Below are 13,333 nucleotides of genomic sequence, written 5' to 3'. Positions count from 1 at the left end.
CGATTTCATTACGAGAAACGGATAATAATTTAATACAATTTGCAACGTATAGTTATTTTTCATTAAGTATCTTGAGTCTATTGAGCTATATGTTTTATAGCTATATGCTTTTAAATGCAATTTTGTCAACAACCTGTAGGATCCCAGAGTTTTAAGGACCTATGAACCACAGTGATCCTATTCAGTTTCAAATTCGGAAATTCAATTTTTAATCTACATGTTTTCAAAGGTTTGTTTTCCAATTTTGATATTCTGAGAGTGGGGCAATCTTGGATTTCCATAAACCCTTCTCAAAAGCGAATAGTGTCAAATTAATTAAAATTTCACCCCTTTACTGTTTCAAGACTCCCTTCTGGGAAATGTAAAAGGATAGTGTCCTTGTCTTAATTCTCTTAATTAATGTTAACATTCTGTGCTCTCTGATGTATTTCATAATGATTGATTCTCTTTGGTGTACCGTACAGCTCCCTTTCTTTACATGCACTTTACACCTTTACACTTAATGCAAAATCTCCAAGCTTTATTTCACAGATGACAGTCAGTTTAAAATACCATCTACATATTCACTTCATTTTATTATTTTTTAAAGTGCTTTGACGTACCCGGCAGCAATAACATGGCCTGTGTGTATTTTGTATTACTTTTACATTCATATATAAGAAGCTAGAAGCCATATGCTGATTAGTAGATGTTTTGTATCTTTCTGTGGTAAATGGTAAGGGGGAATTCATCTTGGCTGCTGTTTTTTAAATCAAAAATAATAAAAATCTGAAGGATTGTTGTGGGATTAGTATTCAGAATGTGAACTGAGTGATAACAACTCTTAGGATTAGAAATGTTTAAAGAGTGCCATTACCACTTGTTTGGCTTTTCATTGCTTTTTTTTGCCATATCTTTGCCCCACCGTCAGAACGAAAGTTGTGGCATCATTAGTATTCTGTTCTTCTTGAAAGGAAGTATGAGCTGTTTAGTAGCTCTCACAATATCATGGTTGAGAAATGTCCACAAATCAGGAGCTGCCCATGGAAAACAGCAATTTGGATGAGATATATAGACAATGAAGATCAATCCAGTACATCTTTTACTTTAACTTGGTAGTTTGTCATCTTTTAAATTTTATTAAATTAGGCAGCTAGAGTAGCAGTTGGTGGTGGAGTAACTTACAGAGGTGTCAAGAGTTGAGGATAGAAATGGCTCCAAAAGAGACTAATTTTCAAATGGTTTCTGAAAGCTGGATGGGATTCAGCATTTCTCTGGAACAGAGGGACTTTGTCGTGACACATTGGGGCAAACAGAGCCAACAGGGTTTAGACTTTGGACCCCTTGTGTGGGGGATAAGCAGGGGGCAATGTATAACATTCTTGCTGTGGAGTAGAGATGGATCAGGTTCTGTAGACACTGAGCTGTCTTTTTACTGTTCTGTAGGTTTTAACCAGAGTCTTGAACTTGATGTGAGCAGCTGCAATGGAGAGACACAATAAGGAGAAACACACGGGGACACTTTTTTCAGGTTGAACACAGCTTGAGTTCACTCACACCTTTTGACTTCCTGGAAGGATGAGATGAACACGTTGTCGAGTTTCATAGAGAGTTTCTGACAGGTGGATGGACCTGCTGAGAGATGGAGGATCTCAGTCTTGGAAAGACTGCGCTACAGATGATGATAAGTTATCCTGGTAGATTGGACATGTGGCAACATATGACAATATAGCTGTATCAGTTGGGGAGGAGAATAGGAAGTGTCCAAAGACAAATACTCTGTTGTTGAAAGTAAAACCAGTTTGTTGCAGACTGTCATGCTAAACCTCAAATCCATCACGTACAATAAAGGCATTGCTTTTTTTGAGTTTTATTTTAGTATATGTTTCCAGAATTTCCTTAGTCATTAATTTTGTGGTTGCTTCATTTACAGTGACCCTTTAGTTCTCTTAGTTAGTTTTCTTAGTTCTCTTTGCATTTTAGCTTCAGTACTCTTAAATTTTGGTTTAAAAAATGGAATGTGTTTTCTTTTCCTCTTTGTAACCAGTCAGTCATTTTATATAATTAGTTTCCTAGCTAATTTCAATACTTAATTATAGTATAAAGTAAAACTGATTTTTCAGAAGGAATGAAATTTGATCACTAGCCATTTATTTTTTCATAATATTTCAGACATTTAAGTGCACTAGAGATAGGAGGCTCTATCAGTTTAAGCACTTCAGTTCTGCTTGAAAAGATCCTTGTTTGCTGCAGTGTCATTCATCCTTGCAGCATACAGAAAAGTGAATAAAGAAACTCCGTAAGGCGTCCAGAAACATGTTACAAAGCAAGGAGTTGCCAGAAAATGTTTACATGTTGAAAAAACTTAGGTGACGTTTCTGAAATCATACCTTGTGAAAATAAAATAAATAAGTCTGACTTATTTTGTTAGCTAACAATCATTTGCAGTAATAAAAATATTTTTACCTGCATTTTACTTGAGTGTAATCTCATTTCTTTGTCAGGGGAAGGTTCTAGTTTCTGCGTAGAGTCAGACATGCATTAATTTCAAATATCCATCCATCCAAAACACTCACCCCATACGGGGCACGGGGAACCGGAGCCTAACCCAGCACACACGGCGTAAGGCCGGAGGGGGAGGGGACACACCCAGGACGGGACACCAGTCCGTCGCAAGGAATTTCAAATATACCTGTATATTAAATAAGAATTGGCTACCTAACTGACTTGACAGTCCATTTTCTTGTCTGAACACAATTAATAAACACATGTTGGTAACATTTATCTGAGTTTGCTAGATAATGAGCTTCTTGAGTAGCAGCTCTGTTGAAGTATAACATAGCCACAATGTGATGAACCTCAGTCATCTAACTTCATAGGCTGCTATAGCAGAAGGTCCAACCAGCTCAAATTTATATTATTGAATCCATTCCTACAGTAAATGGATTACCTGTAAATGGCCAGTTGCCAAATTAAATTTAACATAAAACTTTTATGATGATGCAGGAAGTCCTCTAAATTGTATCAGTGGTATCAGTAGCTTTGCTTGCTGGATTACATTTACCTTTACATTTACATTTATTCATTTAACATAAGTACCCAAAGCATATATTCATTTAGCAGAAGTCCTTCAAAGCAAAATGCAACTCAGAGTAAACAAAAGTGCATTTCATAACAGAAGAAGAGGTTCAGATGCAGTTGTGTGATTGTGAAAAGCACATTGTTTGTCCGATACCACCATTTTGGCCAGTGCACATTACATGAATAGGTGCTTATAGAATTCATGGAAAATGCAAAGGTGATTGTGACACATGTTCTCCTTTAAGTTTCTAGTGCATTCAGGAGGTTTTCAAAGAAGTGGGTCTGAAAGACATACATTTAAGATCCTAACTGAATTTTGATTTAGCATTTCTGATAGAGAGCAGGTGCTCATTCAATTTTTGACCTATGGTGCATGCGACCACCAAGCAGCCAATGATGGAGGAGTGTAGAGGTTTTGCTGCAGTCTGGGGAGTGCTCAGAGTTTCTAGGTATCAAGGTACAGATTCTTTGACAGTCTTGTAAGCTGCAACTGAGTCTTCATACGGACAATCTATAGCACGGGAATGGAGAAAGATGAGGAGGGTGAATACATTGAAATGCTTTGGCAAGTCAGACACAACTTTTGCCCCAGCATTTGGATCAGCTTGAAAGACTTGACAGCAAAGGCTGAAAGACTAGATAGCTTGGAATTGCAGGTGTTCAGGTGGGGTGCCACTATGGCCTAGACTAGGAGGTGTGTAGAATATGCTAAGAGGTAGGGAAGGATCCTGTGGATGTTTTACAGGAGGTGTCCGCAGAACTGGACTATGGCTTCAAAGTAATGGGATAAGTAGGAACTTGAGACTTGTTACTTCCAGGCTGCTGACCAATAAAGTGGATGAAATAAATTGATTGTCCAGTTTGACAGAGTTCCCATCAGGTGCGTAGAACTTCTGGGAGATGAAGGATCTCAGTCTTGGAGAGACTGAGTCATAGATGATGGAAAGTCATCTTATGAGTGATGAAAGAGAAGTAAGCTGCAGTGCAAGAGGATTTCTCTGTGGTAGTTGGAGGAAAAGAGAATAACTGGCTGTCATCTGTTTGGAAATGATAGGAGAACCTGTGAGAGGCAATACAGAGCTAAGGAAGCAGTAAAGATAGAGAAGAGTAAGGGGCCTAGCACAGAACCCTGCAGAACATAGGCTTCCCATGTATAGCGAAGGCTCCTTCTGTGAGAAATCTATGCTTTGGGAAATGTCTGTTCAAAATTGCAAAGCTCTCTACTCTCAGAAAAGAAGCCTTATGAAAATGTTTCATTTCAGAATATGAATCTTGGTGACCTGACCATCATGCAAAGCAGGCAGAATCCCTGCCATGTGGGGCGTGGCTTCTCTTGTACACATAAGGAACCACACCAGCTTGTAAGCATATCTCTAAAATTTTGTGACTCATTTACATTACATTTATTCATTTAGCAGACTCTTCATCGTCTATAATAATAAAGAGCCCTAAAGTCTCACTTCCTTTTGTAAACCATTTGTCCAAGTCTGGGTTGCAGAGGTCTGAAGCCTATGCCAGAATCAAAGCGTGTAAAAATTGCAAGCTTTAGAAAGCGCTAAAAGCTTGAAAGGCAAAGATAAATCTTAAGTAAAACTGGAATTGATAAAATGCATAGAATTCTTTTGAATGGCATTATCGTTACAAATGATTTTTTAGTGATTTGGTTCAAAATTTATTTATTGCAAATGATAGTTTACAAATATGGATAGCTCAGCATAGGGGGCTACAATCATTATGACCGATTTCAGTTATTATAAAATATTTCTGGATAGGTTGAATTTTATTATTATTATTGTTATTATTAGTAGTAGTAGTATTAGAGCAACAGGTGGCGTAGTGGTTGCAGCTGGTACTGTGCACTTAAATGACCCATGTTCAAATATTACCTCCTGCTCTAATACAATGTGCAAGGTACTTACCCTTAAGTTCTTCTGTAAAAATTACCCACATTTAAATGGAAAAATAACTAAGTAGCTTAACAGTAAGAGGGGGCAGTGGTATGGCAGGTTTGGCCAGTGCCCGCTGTGTGGTGGATATGGGGTTTGAGCCCCGCTTGGGGTGCGTTACAGTGGACTGGCGTCCCACCCTGGGTGTGTCCCCTCCCCCCCTTGGCCTTGCGCCCTGTGTTGCCAGGTTAGGGTCCGGCTCCCCGTGAGCCCTCTCGGGGCAAGCGGCTCTAGATGTTAGTTGGTTGTCTTAACAATATGCGTTACTTTGGAGAACAGCCTGAGCTAAATGGAAAATTCTCATATGCAGAAAAAACAATCTGTGCTGCTGTATGTCACTTTGAAAGAAACCTTCTGCAAATGCATAAATATCATATTTATTTTACATTGCAAATAATAATGTAGCTTATCAAAGCACTTCACAACAAATGAGAAATATAAATGGATTACAGTTCGAAAGCAATTTACAATGAAACCAGCATTTTAAAAAATGACAACAATGAAAAAATAATATCTATCCATTATTAAAGAGGAAAGGAGATTTTGAACTTACAGGTCTTTTGACTTTGGTGCCCATAGCAGTTCTGATATTCCGAACTTAAGTTTGAATTAGATCTTCTCTGTATTTAAGAGATATGCAAGCCTTTTGCATGCATGTCGGAAAAAATGGGCGAACATTATCCGGCTGTCTCTTTTTACCAGTTTAAATTAATATTAATTATTTCTTTTTACATGAATTTTCTTTACAGGTCTTCAGGAACTGTTTGCACTCATTAAGTAAAGGAAGTCTGTATTTAAAACTGCTTTTGCATTAATTAAATCCAATTATATTAAAACTGATTTGATTTATTTCCACAAAAAAAAATTATTACTTGTGAACCAGTTAACCCAAAATAGGTGTCTGTATTCACTACTGGACTGAAAAAATCTTTTATTTGGTTTAGTTAAGAATCTTTCTTTAAAAGGGACCATCACTTTTTTTCTTAGTTTTAGCAAGAGCAAAGAGGTAGTTTTTTTTTTTTTAATTTAAATTTCTAGAAAATTATTCCTAAAAAACATTGGTAAAGGACCTGAATGACAGAGGCAGCTCTTTAAAGCATGAACAACCCTGAAATCTTCTCTCTGTTCTGCTGCTTATTACTTCCCTGTGATGCTGTGATTACCTGCTGGCTTCGCTACAGCTCATTCAATCCCTTCTCTTTAACAATGAGTTTCACACCAGCGGATGTTGACTCAAGTGACATTATACTACACCATTAAGAATCTAATCAGCAATTTATTTTGTACAAACATAATGAATCTAGTTAAAACAGTTGCTGTAAAGTGCAATTGATTTTACGTGTGACGTAACACACGTGGATGGAACTCATTCTGAGTTGCTGCTATTGCCATTTTATGGCAGATTTTATTCTCTCCCTGAAAAGGTTGAATTTGAAAGGAGGATGGCAGTGGGCGGACCATATACACACACACACACACATTTTCAGAACCGCTCATCCCATACAGGGTCACGGGGGAACCGGAGCCTACCCGGTAACACAGGGCGTAAGGCTGAAGGGGGAGGGGACACACCCAGGACGGGACGCCAGTCCGTCGCAAGGCACCCCAAGCGGGACTCGAACCCCAGACCCACCGGAGAGCAGGACTGCGGTCCAACCCACTGCACCACCGCACCCCCTACGCGGACCATATAATAATTGTTCATTAGTTGATACATGATGGTGGTTAACGGCTGTAGTAGAAATTTCAACATGATGCGGTCTTGAGACATACTTGTTTCTCTGCATAGTTTTTCAATCTGTGTAGAGTTCATGTGTTTTGCTGTGTTTGTGTGGCTTTCCTTTATTTGCTCTAGTTTCCTCCCATAGTCCAAAGATGTGAATTGGACACTAAATTGCCTGTGCCTTTATAAGCAAATGAGTGCCTGTGTGACTGGCCTGTGATTGACGGACGTTGTATCCCGGGTGTACCTTACTCAGTCTTATGCCATGTGCTTCCGGGATAGGCTCCGGGCTGCTGCTACCCTCACTTGGACAAACTATAATGAAAATAAGTGAGAGAGTCTCTTAAGTACCAGTAAGAAATTTTTCATCTTATTTAACAATAAAGATTGTCATCAGTGTCCTCCTATGTTTCCAGGATAATGGAAACTTTTCCGTAAGAAGGTTTAAATACTGTAATAATACAGGAGGCCTGAAAGCTAGCAATAGTAGAACTTCTTTGTATTTCAGAATTATATAAAGCAGAACAACCCAGCTTCAGATGGTAATATACATTAGCTGAGTACAATACATCATTTACCTGCTTTCTTGGCCCTCTCATGAAGAAAGACTTACAGATTAGACCAGCAGTCCAGCAAATTAGCAGGGCGTCAAGTAAGAATTCAGATGTTCAAGGTTCAAGTTCCTAGTTTTAGCCGAAGGCTGCTTTCATTTTTGAGGGCTTGTTGCCCTTAACTTTGACCTGTATTTATACTAAACTTAATCAATTTTTCGTTCATCTGTACAAAGATAAATGAGGTTTATTTTCACATTTGCTGTAAATGTTACAAGTGTTACAATATATCTGCAAACCTACAGTTAAAAACTCGGGAGAATGTCCCTACTTTTATTGTGATGGAACGGTATATAAATATGACGCCGCTCTTAGCTAAAAAGGAATGAAACGCAGCACCCACTCACCCTGTGAAGTTTTAGAGAAACTGAAGTTTAAAAGAACCTAGTCAATCATAGTCCATCCATCTGGTAAAACCATGAATCATTTGCACCCTGAAAATAAAGCACGGCTGCTAGGCAGAAACCTCATTTTAAATGTTCTAATAATAACTGCTCTGTTTAAAATGCCGCCGCCGCCTTTTGAGCGGGACATAGTTCGACGCTGAGCCCCTGTTTGTGGCCGTTGAACCCAGCCATGTTAAAACTGGAACTGGGTGCACCGGCCAGAAGAGAATGGACCTGGGATTAAACGACGGGTTCTGGCAAGGACACTTAGTCGCTGGGGCCTGGTGTGTGGCGGTGGCCAGATGGGGCCCTCATTAGCACGCGGCCCAGAGGAGGCACTGGGGGACACAGTCATACAAAGCCAGGTACTCTGCAAACAAGCTGCCCGTGGACATTTCCTCTGGAGAGCACAGCAATGCTCTGCTGTCAGTAGCAGCTTGGTCTTCTTGCAGAAATCGCATAAAGCCCCCCGTGAGGTCCCCCGTAAAGGCAGAGCGGTCGCGAGGTCAAACCGATGAAGGTCGACGACTTACTAGCCTTTGCGTGAGCCCGTCGGATCCTAGTTATGAATGTTTCCTTTTCTGATCTACACCACAGTTGAATTTGTTAAATGTTACATTACACGCACGCATTACGCATGGCTGACTTACATTTAAAAAAACAGTGTTTGGATCTTGCCTGTAAAACAAAGTACATTTCTTCACTGATGAATTATTGTGACGGCTCAACACATTGAAAGTGATTGTTTTTATATTTATTTTCAGCTTCTCATTTTTTCTGGTGTTAGCCTAGCATAGGGATGCCCAGCCTCTTTTGGAAAAGAGTCACAGTCTGTATTGTAAACTGATTTGAGGACCACATGTTAAGGTTGTCGTAACATACTGAATCGTAAACACCTCCGTTGAAAAAATATTTTTTATTTTATTGTATTGTGTTTTGTTGTTGCGTTTATCATAATTTTGGAATTTTTTGCGTATTATTCATAACGGGGGCTGCCGCCGCTCTTTGACCACTCTTGAATCCCTCTGGCTTATGACACATGGCCATTTATCACCGTTCGACATGGAATACAGGTGTCACCTCAACAGGAAATAGATGTAAACATGAGTCAGGATTGAAAAATTGCCTTCTGGATTTCGTATATAAGTAAAATAGAGCTATAAATATGCAAGTTCCCCATTATTTCATCTGCATCTCGGCTCAGCCCCGCACTGACCTTGGGGATTTAGAAGTGATTTAACTTAATTTTGTGTTATTTTGCATTGAGTAAAACACATCTATGATATCATTGCTTAAGCAGTCAATTGTCAGACATCTTGGGTAGCAGATTAAAGCCTTAGCCTTGTAGCTGGAACATTCTGGGTTTAAATCTCACTCCTGCTATAACACCCTTGGTGAAGATATCTGCCCTGATACAAACAGTAATCCAATAAGAATGTATCCACACCCACCTGTATAATCTAAAAAAAAAATAAAAAATTATATTCATATAATTTAACTAATAATTTTAAGATCCCACTGTAGTAAGTCATATTGTACATAGACATAAGATACAGTAAATAAAGATTAATGTCTCCTTACTAACTGGGTCCTCAACTGTGTCAAGTGAGAACAAATCAAATTAAAAAAAAATCCATGATTCTGCAGCCTTGGATTGTAGCTCCCACTGGGAAGGCTCCAGGAAGGGACCGTGAGTTTCAATGCCAGGGACACCAGTACATTCATTTGTTTCTTCCATGTTTAGATTTTTTTTTTCCCCTCAGCAGGTGGTTCGTCATGAATTATTTTGTGGAGCAGGATGTTTTGTAGAGCGAGAGGATGCTCTCACTTTTTCTCAGAGGGCTGCTCATGAACAACACAGGCTTGTGTCAGTCCTCTGGCCGGTGGGCTCAATCTATTAATTTCTCCCACTGCTTAGATTAATGTGTCCTTTGCTGCTGTTTGAAGGTTCTGAGCTGAGAGGTATATTTTAAGCCACACTTTTTTGCTTTAGTCTATACAAAACCCATCTTTAAAGTCATCTTTAAACACATCTAAACACATCTGTAGGAGGAAAATCCAAAGGACTCTAATGACACTTTAATTAGACTTGTAAACAAATGTTAACTTGTTGTGGTTGTGTGTGCAAATGGTACATTGGCTTGCAGTGAACTAATGAAAAATTGTAATTTGAGTTACAGTACAGAAAAGAACAGTATACAATCCTTGATTTGAACCATTCAATGTAGATCAAAGAAAATATTATAACAGTAGTTAAAGCAATGTATTTAAGAGTGAAAATCTCAGGTTTCCAAAAGTAGTCAATTAGTCTATCTGTTCATCCTGGAGTTTTTCCCGGAAAGTTTTCAAAAATTATTAAGAAAAATGTAAAGAATTTATGGTGATGTTAACAGTAACTAGATCAGAAATATGGCCTTACCTCCATTTACAGCAGTAGTATATTTTTACACCTGCTCTTAATTTCAGCTCATAGAAACTGATGCTTAAATTATATTAATTGAAATGTGAAATGTAATGAGTTTCTGAGCCTCTAAAATCACCGAGTTTTTCATTTAACTAGGTAAAATATACATTTATTCATTTAGCAGATTTTTATTTTCTCGAGAGACATATCATGATTACTATATATATTTAGCTGACACCTTTAGCCCAGGCAATTTACAGTGCTAGACACACTACAATAAACTCCAGTCTATATAAAGCACATATCTTTGGGCTGTGGGTACAAGGTTAGAACATGCAAACTCCATACAGACTGAGCAAGATTTAAACCCACATACAGTTGCACAGCCAAGGCACCGTGACACTGACTGTACCCTCTGAACCACTTATAATTTGTTTATATAAATTAAGGTAAATGTCAATGTTTGGGTATCAAGTAATTAATACAACAGAATCAGTTCTGCTAATTACTTCTCTTTGGTCATTCACCAGTCATTGTCGAGCTTTCGTAAATCCTCATTTGTGAGAAAACAATAAAAATAAGCAGAAAAATTGCTGAAAACCACAGGTATAATGTGCTTTTGAATAATTAATAAAAAGTCAAAGCATAAACAAAATGCATGAGATAAATCAAGAATGGAGGCTCATGTGGTGACTGATATTGCATATGTTCCCTCTTTATTCCTCCATGCCAATCAAAGAGCATCTTGGGTGCTTTTGATGCTGTTCACACTCTTGTACTCTGAGTCATGAAGGAGCGCAGATGTAGGAGTGCTGTTTTCTTGTGAAAGTGTGGGCCAAGTAGAGGGTGATTTGATCTGGGAATGGTCATAAGTATTTCAGCCTGGAATAAGAGTACACATCTTTCTTCTCTTATAATTGTTGGAGTCATAACTGACTTTGATCAACTTCATCAGAGGGTAACAGGGAACATAGTGACTCAAAGAATGCAGCTTTGAATCCCACTTTTTGTTTTACTCATGAACAAGGTACTTACCCTAAATTGCCTCGCTATTTAAGTGGGCAAATAATTATAAGAAGCTTAATACTGTTGCTTAAGAGAAAATATTTGTGAACAAATGTTATTTTGTATTTGTGCATCAATTTTCCACTTAACTTATCCAGGTGAACATCACAAGGAGTAATTATTAAGAAAAAAAAGAGAAAAACTCTCATAATAACATCATTTATATGCATAAAAGAAGACAATCCATGGTAAGAACCACAATGATTTGGTAGGATTGAACCCCGTGCAAAAGCTGGGTAAATACAGGCCTGGGACACAGCTCAATCTTCACAGCATCAGTTTGTGTAACTTCTTTTTTACACAGAGCAGTGAAAAGGCTGTAGACTGTGTGTGTGTGTGTGTGTGTGTGTGTGTGTGTGTGTGTGTGTGTGTATATATGATGCGTGCAGTTGGTCAATGGTGTGGCTTGTCCTGCCATACTATGTCTTGCAGCCCCTCTCCTGGCCCGTCCTCTCCCATTACCACTGCAGGCTCTTCCTGCTCCCCTGTCACTGTGCGTCAGCATCACCGCACCTCCCCTAACTCTCACGCTCGCCATTTTTTAGTCTCCTGGTGCTGCTCAGGGTGCTGCTGCTTCAAAAAAGAGGGTCCTGTATGGCCTGAAGCTTTCTTTTAAGTAAAGGGCAAAAAATCAGAAAGCACAGAGTAAATGAAATCATACACTGCTTATTAATGTTGACTACTATGACTAATATGTGTATGGATGGATTTGAGCTAGGAAAGTGTGGGTTGGATTTTGTAAAGTAATAATGCTGCTGTGTTTGTGTTCTTCCCACTGTATTTGTGTGTGGTTTGTTTGTATCTACAAGAGCAGTGTAATTCACTTTTAAATTTACCTTTACTCCTTGGGCAGGCATTATTCCCCAAATCAATATGAATTAAGTGTATTCAACAGTGTAATACAGGTTTATATTGCGGGGTGGAACAATAAAGGGGGGCTTGACCATACAAAGTTCTCCAAATTTCTCTGCCCTTCTGGACTTAAAGGAGGACTGGACCCTGAAACTGCTGGGCAGGTGGGACCCAACCCAGAACTCAAGAGCAGCATGTGCAGCGACTCAGGGTATACGCTGGAGTCAGGAGCTCCGTCCCACCTGGTGTTCCCTATTCTTCGGAGCGATTAAGCATCCAGTGAGCCGAATGGACTGAGTGGACCTCTCCTTTGTGCTGTTCTTACGCTCTCATATCCTATAATAATAGGATGGCAAAAGACCTCACAATTTACTTTAAATTCATTAGAAAGCCCTTGCTGATGCAAGTGCCAAGACAGAGCAGATAGGATCTTTGTTTAGAGAGGAGAAGAACAGGACGGGTTTCAGAAGGATAACCAAACGGAGTGCACCGGCAAAGTCAAAGACATTAAAGGGCAGCAGGGAAAGTAATAGAGAGAGCTGTGTTCTGAAAGTTGCCAAGTTCTGGGATGGAAGTTGAGAAATGTCCTTTGAGTAAATCACACCAAGCATATTTTTTGGGGGAAAAAAAATAGAATATAATGTAATAGAAAGTAAAATATCGTACGTTATGATGGGTGAAAAATAGGAATCTTTTGTTAAAGGATAAGAAAAGCATTTGAAGCAAATAGTAACAACAGCAATACGTTTGAGACAGGGAACCGTGGCAAAAGAAGTGGGATTGGTGATAAAAGAAAGCTTTTCTGGGAAAGAAAGATGTACAGTAAAACCATTATGTACAGCAGGTGTCTCGAATTGCTGTGAAATCCACTAAAAAGCTCCGCATGAAGATATCGCTAAATCTTAACATGGAAGGATTACAACCCAAATTTAATTGGATACCCTGTTTTGTTCCTGTTGGGGGTGCGGTGGCGCAGTGGGTTGGACTGCAGTCCTGCTCTCTAGTGGGTCTGGGGTTCAAGTCCCGCTTGGGGTGCCTGCAACAGACTGGCGTCCTGTCCTGGGTGTATCCCTCCCCCTCCAGCCTTACGCCCTGTGTTACCGGGTAGGCTCCGGTTCCCCACGACCCCATATGGGACAAGCGGTTCTGAAAATGTGTGTGTGTGTGTTTTGTTCCTAAGGCAGATAAACAGAGGAACAGTCAGAAGGTAGAAATCGATGTGGAGGTTGAGGAACTTTGAAAAAAGATGAACGTATGAATGGGCATCATGGGTGCTAATATTGGAA

At 39.3% G+C, this 13,333-nt stretch overlaps 1 protein-coding gene across 1 annotated transcript in view; it reads left to right on the top strand.

Annotated features, from left to right (window-relative positions):
• The window catches only part of dock3 (dedicator of cytokinesis 3), a 197,212-nt gene that overhangs the window by 85,093 nt on the left and 98,786 nt on the right, over positions 1-13,333 (top strand). The gene's annotated exons all lie outside the window — the stretch shown is intronic.

Source organism: Scleropages formosus, chromosome 22, assembly GCF_900964775.1.
Source record: "Scleropages formosus chromosome 22, fSclFor1.1, whole genome shotgun sequence".
NCBI lineage: Eukaryota > Metazoa > Chordata > Actinopteri > Osteoglossiformes > Osteoglossidae > Scleropages > Scleropages formosus.
Note: the sequence above shows the minus strand (reverse complement) of the source record. Positions and strands in the feature narration are given on the sequence as shown.